The sequence below is a fragment of the Meleagris gallopavo genome, chromosome 1 (genome assembly GCF_000146605.3).
Source record: "Meleagris gallopavo isolate NT-WF06-2002-E0010 breed Aviagen turkey brand Nicholas breeding stock chromosome 1, Turkey_5.1, whole genome shotgun sequence".
Lineage (NCBI taxonomy): Eukaryota > Metazoa > Chordata > Aves > Galliformes > Phasianidae > Meleagris > Meleagris gallopavo.
This window is the reverse complement of record NC_015011.2, coordinates 145,870,824-145,882,845: the sequence shown is the minus strand read 5'-3', so window position 1 is coordinate 145,882,845 and position 12,022 is coordinate 145,870,824.

The following is a 12,022-nucleotide window of genomic DNA, read 5'->3' as shown; positions in this document are numbered from 1 at the left end:
AAAAAAAAAAGAGCCATCCTTAATGACCTTGTAAATGGTGTACTAATGATTTGTTCTCTTCTTTAATACACATTTGCATACATAATATACAATCAGATTATCATGATTCATATGAATGTTTCTCATTTTGGTGAGAAGAAGAGGAAAAAAAAATCCAAAACAACTTCTGTTCTACTCCTTCTCTATTAATTTTGGAAATTTTAATTGTTTTTATTTGAAGACTTTACAATGTCCTTGTCCTTTTTCAAGTAATTATTTGACAAAATAGAAAATTTTGGAATCTTTATTGTTGGAAATAATCTACTTAGATTCAAATGAAGGCAGACATGATAGCATTAGATTTATAGTTCAATATCACCCTCTCCTGGAAGAATTCCTGAAGTAAAAAGGAAAAGATCTTGAACAAAAATAGTTATTTGTGTGTTGTTCATAAAATTTAAATATTACTTTTATTAATTCAGACAATATTCTTAACTTACTGGAGAAGGAGAAAAGGATTTGTTTGTTTGTTTGTTTGTTTGTTTGTTTATTGTGGAAATGTTCATCCACCAAATAAGAAAAATTACTAGACTATAATCACCATTAATTTAAAATATTATATTTTAGATTCACATAAAGGTCTGTACAAACTTGAGCCTGCATGCAGTTCCCAAGTCATGTTTAGTTAACAATTCTGTATTTTAATAACTTTAAAATGTCATTATTTGTTTCCTCCAGTGATTAATGCAGTATATCAAATTGACAGAGGTGGGTGGGGGGGAAAACAGGGGAAATATTTTCAAATAAAAGATCAGGAATTTATTTCAGTTAAAATATAGTGGGAAAAAGATAAGAAAATAGAAATGGAGAGTAATAATAATCTTACCTGCTTTATTTATATGTTGATGAAGCATAACTGTTTTTCCTTCTCTCAGTTTACTTTGGAAGTTCTATGTAATAGCTTCTTACACACTTTCAGATTTTCTATTTTAATTAATTTCCAATACTGACTGCGTTTTTGGCAAAATTTCAAAATCTATCTCAAGAAATACACCACTTCTGTTAAAGTAGTGAAATCTATCCAACAACATGATGAGCCTAAGAGAAAAGGTATGGTAAAGGTCATGTGGAATCAGTTCCTGTTACCATCTTAATTTATATTGATCCCAAAAATAATAATCATGTGCACATGAAAATTGAAAATAGATGATTCCTGGCATGAACAACAAGGCTAATTTTGTTTTCAGAGCTCAACATCTTTTTCACAGCAGCCAAATGTCATGTCAAACTGAATCGCAGCTTCACATTAACATCAGAAATCACTGCCATTCTGTCTATATATGTAAGTAATAATCTTATCTCACAAAACAGGTAGAATATATGGTGAACACATTATTATGCAAATATTTATCTCAGGTTAGAAGAGTGTTTGAATCTATAGAAAATGTTGTAATTTTTCACAGAATCACATAATCATAGGGGTTGGAAGGAACCTCTGGAGACCATCAAGTCCAATCTTCCTGCTAAAGCAGGTTCCTTAGAGTAGGTTGAACAAGAAGGCATCCAGGTGGGTCTTGAGTATCTTCAGAGAAGCAGACTCCATAACTTCTCTGGGAATCCTGTTCCAGTTCTCTGTCACCCTCAAAGTAAAGAAATACTTTCTCATGTTCAGACGAAGCTTCCTTTGTTCTAGTTTGTGACCATTGCCCCTTTTTCCAGTTGCTGGGCACCACTGAATAGATCTGGCCTCATCCACTTAACTCTTGGACTCTTGTACTTTAGATATTTGTAATCAGTGATGAAATCTCCTCTCAGTCTCCTCTTCTCTGGGCTGAAGAGGTCCAGATCATATGGGAGAGACTCCAAATTTTGACATTCATTTAACTGAATCTGCAGTTTCATTTGGCACGTATTAATATACATGTTTCTGCTTTCCTATTCAATGCTTGTGTATTGATGTTCTTATTCATGCTCATAATATTTTGATAAGTTTTTTAAGAGCTACAGTAATGCAATGAATCAGTAGTCTGGCAGTGTTTGCTAGAAGTACTCCACCCAGTTACAGGTGTTCATATAATTATTTATTTATTTATTTATTTGAACTTGGATTACTGTAGAACAAATAACAAAACTGAAATATTAAAAACCACCCATAGTGATAATGCTGAAAGCCACCTAGCTAAATATAAGCACGGCGATGAAAATTAGAGTTGATTATAATTACATAAATATCTGTGATTATTATCTTTATTCATTTTTACATTAAGCAACAAAAATATGAAAGAAATTTGTTTCTACATTGTGTGTCAATAGTTCTGTGGAAAAAATGAGATCATGTGTTATCAGTAACTAATTGCAACTGTGGTTGCAAAATAGGACCCCCCAAAGAGAGAAATATTGATTTATAAATAATGAAATAATTTAACCAGAAAGAAACAGAAACAAAACAAGTCCTTGAATGCCTTTTCTGCATTTTTTGTAGCTTTAGAATGAAATCTGCCCTCCAAATTTTATTACACAGTCAATTTGTAGTTTTCCTAGATGATAAATTGAGGAAGAGGGACAAAAAAAATTGCTTGAATTTGTGGGAGAGAACAAATTTTTTGTGTACCTAAATCAGAAAGTTTTTTTTTATATAGGCTTGTTGACCTACTGGGTAGGAAGATTGTCTGAATTAGTAGTTGCTTCACTGATAAGTGCTCCATATAGATAGATTAGGATATTAGGTTTCAAAAGAAAGAGGAGATTGCTCACAATCAACAGTTAGTTACACTATATGAAATTACTTTTACTTTTTTCATCTTTGATTTTAAAACAGTTCTTCTGTTTTAAGAAAAGGTTCCTTCTGAAATTGCACTGTGTATGATGCACCCATGTATCTTTTGTACTGTTTTTTTTCCACTGAAAATTTCATCCAATGGTAGCTACAAGCTTTTGCACTATAAGGTAGCTTCCCAGTGCTGAGGGAAAGGGTAAATTAGATACTTTTCATGAAGAAAATCAAATAGGAGGTAAAGAAAGATAATCAACTTCCGACCCCATATTTTTTAACAATTTTGTTTTATTTTGTTTTGGTTTTTGTTTGTTGTGTTCTTCTTTCTTATAGACAAGCTTTTGATGACATTTTTACATATTTCATTGGGAAAAAAATTGAGCTTTGATGTATGTACAAATTCAAGAAAACAGAAAAATATGGCATTTACATCTTTAAAAACTGCTTCAGTCTAGACATTAAGATATCTTGCAAGTTTATAGATTCCATTTCATATTTTCAACATATGAATAATGTGTAATAGTATTTATTTGACTAATGTAATTGTCTTCTATTATGAAATGATGGCTACGTGATTTATGAGGCAGTAGAAGTTTTATTGTAGTTGGACTAGCAATTGTAGATCAAATCATCTAATTATTATAGAAAAGGACTAACTAATGTTACAGTTAAAATTATTTATTGAAAAACTTAATGGAATCTTTTCCTTTTATCTTCTGTTGTTAAGTTCAATCTGGGCTCAAGAAAAGCTGAGATCAGTCATTATTATCCTGAACTGAGAGGGACTGATACTGATGACAAATACTTCTTCCTCTTGATTGTCTCTTTTTGGGATTAGTTTTATATGTTCTTAACACAAAATGTGCTTAAGCCAGTGGTTTCTGTTTCATGTTTGAAAATCTTCACTGGTTAGCTATTATTTAAAGTAATATGGTGGTTTCCTCAGATACAATTAATATAAGGGGCTAATGTTTGGTATTCAATGACCATATCGATTTGTTTGATTTTTACTGATGATATGATGTTAATGAAGCTAGACTACAACTTCTTAAACAGCAGTTCTTAGGCAGCCCACTTACTACTAAGCAGCTTTTGTCACAGCTAAAACAAATTAAATCCTACTCAGGCAAGTTCAAACCCTATTGTGTCAGAGAAATACATAGCTTTCTTGGAAATGACAAAGTTATATTTACTTGGTAAACTTGAAAATTGATTCCAAGATGTTCTCTATAGTGTTTAAACAGACTAAGATGTAGCTGATAGTCTTAAAAGTCCCCAAGTCTTTCTTTACATTGTAAAAGGTGATTTGACAGCACATAGTATGAGTATTTCTTTAGGCATTCTTTGGCTTGAGATTGCTTAGCTTCTGTTTACAGTTGTCTGATGGAAAATTTTACTAAGGAAAATGTGGGTGATAAATGCTTTTTTTTTAATCAGTCTTCATTACCTAAACCTGTATACACTTGAATCACTGGGGAGGGGAAGGCAGATAATCAGCAGTTGAAGAAGAGTTGTTCTATTCTGATTGATCATACCAGCCTAAGTCTTTGTGATAGAGAGGGCAGCCAATAGTTGAGGGCAACAGTACAGAAACTGACCTGTTGCAGTCAAATCTTTTAATCTGACTAGAGCGATTTTATTAATTTCTTCTCTGTTTCAGTGGAGTGTTAAAGTTGCAGATGAGCTTTCCTTAGTCTCATTTAACAAAATGGCTATTGTTTGTTAGACCATGGACTACCTAGATTTGTCAAACCTCTGCTGTCTATAGTATACTCAGTCCTTGGACAAAAATAAGTCATTATAGTAACTTGATGGCAAAAGTGCAATTACCGTAGCACAAATGTTAAGAGAAACTTAGCATTTTTCCTCTAAAATGCTTGCTAAGAGGTAAATAAACTTAGTATTTCTACTATCTGTCCATTTGCTGTTGTAACAGGAGAAGATGTATTCTATCAAACCAATACATATTTTATAAATAATGGAAAAGTTCCTGTCCCTAAAGTGATACATTTAGTGCAAGGAGAAATAGTCATTTTTTAGCTCACCTGTTTTGCCAATCTAATTATGATTTAAAGAAGCTGTACACATTTCATTGTTTGTAACGGGATACCGTTTAACTCTTCTACAGTGTTTTTCTTTGAAATGAAATGAGGTATATATTGTTTTGACACAATAGATCTAATTAGTTTTCCATACTAGCTCTCAAAATAAAGCTGGATATACTTTTTTAAATTCTTTTTCAGGTAATAGAAAGAGTCGCAGTCTTTTCCCATTAAAGAGTGTTATGAGCAAGTTTTGTATAGTTAGACAGTTGTCTCTGTGTGTATATGGAAATGGAAAAACATTGGAAAAAAACATATTGGTAAACACATGAGACATTGTTACGGGTCTGTTTTGGTTCTTCCCACATAATCACAACAAGCATGGAGTGGTTAGAGACAATGTCCTGATTTAAAGCATTTTGGTGATAATTTGAAACTTCCTCACATATCCCAGAACATGAAATTACAATTTCAATGATCATTTAAAAATCCCCAGTATTAATTTCTTATAAAGTTTTTCAATACTGCAGAGAAAATTGCTTCAACAGGCTCTTATTTGTAGAGCTTGCTTCTCTCTTTCAACTTCAGTATTCATGAATAATTAGACCTATCAATTCAAATTTTCTGGATGATGTACTTTAGCACTGTGTCATTTTCTTTCAAGATGTCATGTGACAAAGAAGCTGTAATTTGAGTTCTTTCACCCATCACAAAAAACCTTCTTTGATCATCATTTTAGGTCAATAGATATGTCCATTAAACAGGAGATATAGGATGATATTTGGTTATTGAAACCAATGCTGCTGCAAAATTTGACCTCCCAACCTCAGAAATACTACAGACATACATAATGAAACTACTGCCTGAATAAAGGTCACAACTGTTAACATCACTACATCTACTACCATGTGGAGATAAAAATACTAATATTTGCAATCGTATCTCTAGATGGTATGGATTTTAGTGTGTTGTCTTCCAGATAAAGTTTGAATTTTAATGGTAAAACCTATAAACCATAAGAATTAGTAGCATGCCACTTCATGCAATCATTTAGTTCCCCAGAGAAACTGAAGAACAGACAAATAATATGATGGCTCCAGATAACCCAATGAAATATAAAATATCAACAATTAGTAGATGCCTAGGCAGTAATATTTTAATTGTATTAAATCTATTCTGGACAGTTGCATTATTTTGAGAATATAGAGTTACGTAGTCATGTTGTCTCTTTTTCCTACTTGTCTTACATTTGTGCATACATTTATGTAACTGCCTTCCTGATTGTGAAAGTTCCTTCAGAGTGGATTAATTTTTAATCCACTAGAAACTACAGCAAATTTAACAAAGAAATAGGAAAAGCAAAGACAATAATATTCTACAAGCTTTGTTGAAATAAACATCTATAACCATAAAGGAAAATTACAGATTACCCATTCTGTATGCTAACCTAGAAGTTAAACAGGAGTTATAAAGTTGTAAGATGTAAGAGTATGGGGAAAAATAAAGAAAAAAAACTTAAAATGTCTAAAAATGTCTGAAATTTTAATAAAATAAAAACTATACTCCAAAAATAGTTCAGTATGCAGCAAAGAGTTTAAGATTCCTGCATTTGATTGTGCGTAATTAAATAAAATTCTCAGATTCCAGTGCAGCAATAAATCATAATTGTCATCAGACACTCAAGAGTTGCTAATTTACTCAAAGGGTAGAGCAATCAGGCTATATTAATTTTCCTGGACAGTCAGTCTGGTGGTTGAGTTTCCTAGGGCATATGAAGTCTCTGCATGTATGTAGCAGATAAGAGGAGGCCTGTACACTACTAAAACAGCAACTGAAAGCAAACTGGCAATCTGAAGGGTTTCTCAGGTGTCATTAAGGCCAAATTTTGAAGTGATGTTTAGCATTTCATTACCTGTAAAGCTGAACAGCTCCCTACCAATTGGTGAAACCATGCTGACTATTGCTAGTATCATGCTGTAAGATTTGTGCTGAGCTTTGAAAGGCCTCAACATTTTCAGGCCTACACTCCCTGAATTTTGCTGATCTGCTTGAAGCTTTGTTTTATATCATTTACTCTTAACACCAATTTCTCTTATTGACCAGGTGCCTAGGTCTTACTTCTTATACCTTTGAACTTCTCTGTATTTAAACTGTATTTTCATGCACATAGCAGTAACAACTAGTTTTTTGGTTTTTATTTTTATTTTAATGTAGAATTAGTTATTTCTGACTAACATAATGATATAGCACAGAGAAAGGCAGGCCTGGTATGATGGCAGAGGCCAACCTTAGGACCCCAAACAGCAGTGGAAATGTGTGTAACACCAGAAATAAGAGTAGAAAACTAGGAGGTGGAGTTGTTCTAGCTGTATTATCATTTATTATTTTTTCTGCACCAGTTACTGGTTGTGGATTAGTAATGATTACACTTAACATTTTTATTATATTTGTAACTTGTGATTTCTCTGTCTATAAATAAAATTTTGAGTGTGACACTGGCTCTGGTCCTGTTTACTGCACAAATGTACATAGCATCCCAGCATATCCTGTCTGGTTTTCTGGTGCCATTCAAGAGTTGCAGCTCTCTTGTAATATGAGTGTCATAACAGCAAACTTGTCTGGAATTCTTTGATGTTCTAAATATAACTCATAGAAAGAACATCATCAGTTTGTATTTTGCTAACTGAATAGCATCTCAGCTCTCCACTAACTATGGAACTGGTGACTAGGAAACTATGCTTCAGCGTTTTAATACCTGATATGAATTTCAGCCAACAAATGACTATTTAATTATGTGTAACAGAGTACTATGATACTGCAGAAAAATATTCTTACACTTACTATTAAAAATACACTTTAACACCATTTTGTATAATTATAGGCACATTACAAGAGATATCATTATGCTAATGAAAGTTTACTATGTAGGTTTAAAAATGTAATTAAAAGATTATTTTCTTCCCAGCCTAGTATTCCAGTAGAAAGTTTAACATAACTAACAAAATGCAATGGGAAGTTCTTAAATATTTAGAAGTTAATGCTTTTAAATAAGACATACAAACCATGCTAAGTTCTGTAAATTACCATTACTCACTCTATTATCTTGGAAAAATTTAAATGTACTGAGTATCAGTTTATCTCTTTCCTGATGACAGATGTATGCTACGTGAATAAAGTTAGTATGGATAAGTTTAACTGAGAAACTACAAAACATTAAATTTTAAATCTGTTCTTTACTCAAACTTAAGAACCTGAAGAAATACATTTTCTTTCTTTCTTTCTTTTTTTTTTTTGGAACAGGAAATATTTCTCTTTCCCATTTTCCTTTATTACTCTGTCATGTTCATATCTTTTCTACACGTTGTCTTCATCTGTTATTATTACATCTCATCAGTAATTTTTAGTAATTTTTCTATTTTAAATGATGACCTTAGTAATTATTTCACTATATTTTCACAGATGTAACTCGATTAATGGCATTCAAATGAATATTTGAACCTGAATCTATCTATCTTTCATCATTTTATGATATGTAGCCATAACAATTAAAAAAAAAAAAAAGTCCCCATTCTCCCCTTTCCCCAGTCAGCCGAACAACGAGAGCAGAAAAACCCACAGCTACTTCAAGGAATTTATGTATTTTAAAAACTATCTACTTCTGCCATCTAGTGGCCATGCTTTCTCTTGAAAGGAAAAAAAAATAACAACAAAAAGCAATTTCTTTGCCCTGAGAAACAAAAAACATTTTTTATTTTAGCTTATTTAACCTTAGAGTGATTACAAAATTCAATCACTTTTTGAGATTGTTTTTATGCAACATGTTTTTAACAGGAGCTTGAATTATATATGTATATATATATGTAGTAAATATCTGATAAAATGTTATTTTCCATCTTCAGAATCATATTATATAGGATGCATCAATTATTTTGCAAAGAAAAATGCTAACTAATTTTAAGGGATTTTTAAATTTAAGGCACTGAATGATGGGAGATTCCAACTTATTCAGCGCGATTTCCCTGAAATTCCTAGATTTTTGTCCATTAAAAGAAAATTCTGTAGAAGGAAAGGGGAAGTTGACTTTATAATATACTTTTTTATATATAATTTTATTTTATTAGTGAAACTGGATAGTGTACTAATAATGAAAATTCTTTCAAAAGCTGAAAATTAAGAGTTTTCAGTTCTGGGAAAATTGTTTTCCATGCCTATTTTGAGGGATGTACTTTCCTACAGATGTCTGCATCTACATCTGATGGATATTGTCATAAGACTTGATAAGTAAGAGAAACTGAGAAGTTGACCATATTTTCCGTCCTTACGCTTTCTCTGGCTGTAGTTGCATAAGGAGTAGCAGTGGACAGAACCAGAACTGCTGACCTAAACTGAACAAAGAGGTGTTCAGTACTGTATGAAAACATATGGACTGTGGGGAGCTCGCCACTGCTTAGGGACTGGTTGGAAACCAGGTGGCAGGTGATAAGCAATTGTGTAATGTATCACCTGTTTTTGCAAGTATATGTAAAGAGAGATTGAAAGATATAGATATAATTATCATTACTATTAATCTCAGGAACTGAGGTTAGACTAACAGGTCTGTATTTTTCCTGGGTCTTCTCCTACACCCTTTCTGTAGATGAGTATAACGCTGATGACCTTCCCTAAAAGAAACCTATTCTAAGCTGCTTCTAAAACATTAGTGGGGCTCTTTTCCATCTGCAGTGTCCTTTCAAGTATGTATAAGAGGACATGCAGTGATAATATCAAGAAAGCCAAGGCGCAGGTGGAACTGCACTTGGCAAAGAATGTAAAAAGCAAGAATGGACTCTATCAGTACATTGACTGGTAGAGACTGGCCAAAGAGAGAGTGCCCCTCTGACAACTGAGAAAGGCTAACCAGCTACAACTGACATGGAGAAGGCTGAGTGTTCACCAGCAGCCAGGATTCTTGTGCCTCTCACATCCTTGAAACTCTCATTCCTGAACTTCCAGCTGGGAGCTAGGGGAGAAAAATCCCCCACACCGTAATAGCAGAGCAATTCCTGGACTGTCATATGAGGCTGAATGTGTACAAGCCTGTGGGACCAGATGATATGCATCCGAGGGTCCTAAGGAAGCTGGTTGATGTCGCCAAACCATTCTCTATCATGTATGAAAATTGTGCCTGTCCCTGGTTACTGGAAAAAGGGAAGCATCAGTTCTATTTTTAAGAAAAAGTGGAAGGAAGATCTGAAGAACTACAGGTAGATGAGTCTCACTTCTGTGCTTGGGAAGATCATGGAACAGATCCTCCTGAAAGACATGTTAAGGCACATGAGGAATCCGAGACAATTAACACAGCTTCAGCAAGGGCAGATCATGACTAACAATCTTGTGACCTTCTATGATAGAGCAATGGCATGAGTGGACAAAGGGAAGGCAACTGATGACATCTACCTGGACTTGTGCAAGGCCTTTGACATGGTCGCCCACGACATAGGCAAATAGTAATAGGACAAGTGGGAATGGTTTTAAACCAAGAGAAAGAAAACTTGGATTAGATGTCTGGAGGAAGGTTTTTACTTCAGTGTGAGGGTGATGAGGTTCTGGAACAGGCTTCCAGGAGAGGTTGTGGACTTCCTGTTTCTGGAGGTGTTCAAGGCCAGGTTGGATGTGGCCCTGGGTAACATGATCTAATGCATGATTTAGCAGTTGGCAACCCTGTCCACAGCAGGGGGATTGGAACTAGATGATTTTTGAGGTCCATTCCAACCAAAGCCATTGAACAATCCCATGATTATTTCTTCCAAGGCTTATGTCAATGAGAAGAGATTGCTTCCTGCCTGACTGTCAGTTCTGCATATCCTCTTTTGATCTTATGAAGTTTTCCACTGAGGACAGGTTAAATATTCATTTTTTCCTCCATACATCTGTTTCTGATGGAGTTGACAGTCTTAGCTACTGCATGTCTGTTAATTCTGCCTGCTTCTGACTGTTCCCTCTTCTTGGGTGTTCTATGATTCGCTTTAAGTTCAGTTGACTTCAGCATAGAGAGGTAAGCTCCTTCCTTTCAGCATGTCTGTGTGACTTTCTCTCACTGGCTTTTTAAAAGAGCACTGAATAATATAATAATTCCAATTGGAAGGGTGCTCTGGAGAACAACGTCTCAATGTCAATAAAAGCAGACTCAATTTCAAACCTCGATATTGTTGCTTAGGGACAGTAAACCTTTCAGAGTGTTGGGGAATTAAGGTTTCAGAGCCTCTTCAGACAGCCTGCAGCAGTGTTTTACTACAATCCATTACAAAGATCCTTTTTGCTAGTGTCTTAACATCTGTGCTTCAGCCAACGTTTGTTCTCTCTTCTATCATCAAATATTCTGGAAGAGTTTGTTTCCAATTTCTCTGAATCCTTCCACCAAGTAGTTGACAACTGTAACACAATCCTCTCCTGAGTCTGCACTTCTCTGGGCTGTGCAATTCTATCTCTGTAATACTTTCACATTCTTCAGACATGTGCACATTTGTGTCCATCTTCTTGACTCTCTCCAGTATTTCAGTGTCTCTTCTATGGATTCCACTCAAATTGGACAATGTTACACATATTTCTCATGTGTGCAAATGAGAATAATCTATTCCTTTAGCCTGCTAGGTGCATGCTTACCAGTACAGCTCAGGATGCCACTGATTTTCACTGTTACAAGGACATACTCTTGAAGATTTGTATATATCCAAAGTTTCCCTGCAGAACTGTTTTCTATTCAGTCAGTTTTCCATGATTTCCAAAAATCTCCTACATTGGTTATACTTTGCTACAATGCACCTTAAAAAATATTGATATTGTTAATACTCTCCATCCAAGGTCAGCTTTGCATGCTTTTCCACAGAGGTTTATTCATTTTTGGATCAGTCATTAAGTAACAGACACTTGGCCATGATCACTGTTTTCATCTCCCTTCTTACTGTCACCCAATAAGCTCTCAGTTAATTAACCAGCCATCCCCAAGCAGAGCTCTGTACATTTGAGTCTCTCCTGTGTTCATATGCAAATCTTGCTCTTCCCTGACCTGTCCTATCTGAAAAATCTAGACACATCACAACTCTGCAGTCATGCAAACTATTCTGTCACTCCTCTAATCTCAGTGGAATCACACCTTTGAGAGCATACGTGAACTTTAAAACTCCTTCTGCCTGTTAATCATGCTACACTTGCACTGTGTACAGTCACTCATGGTAGATTCTTAGAAACA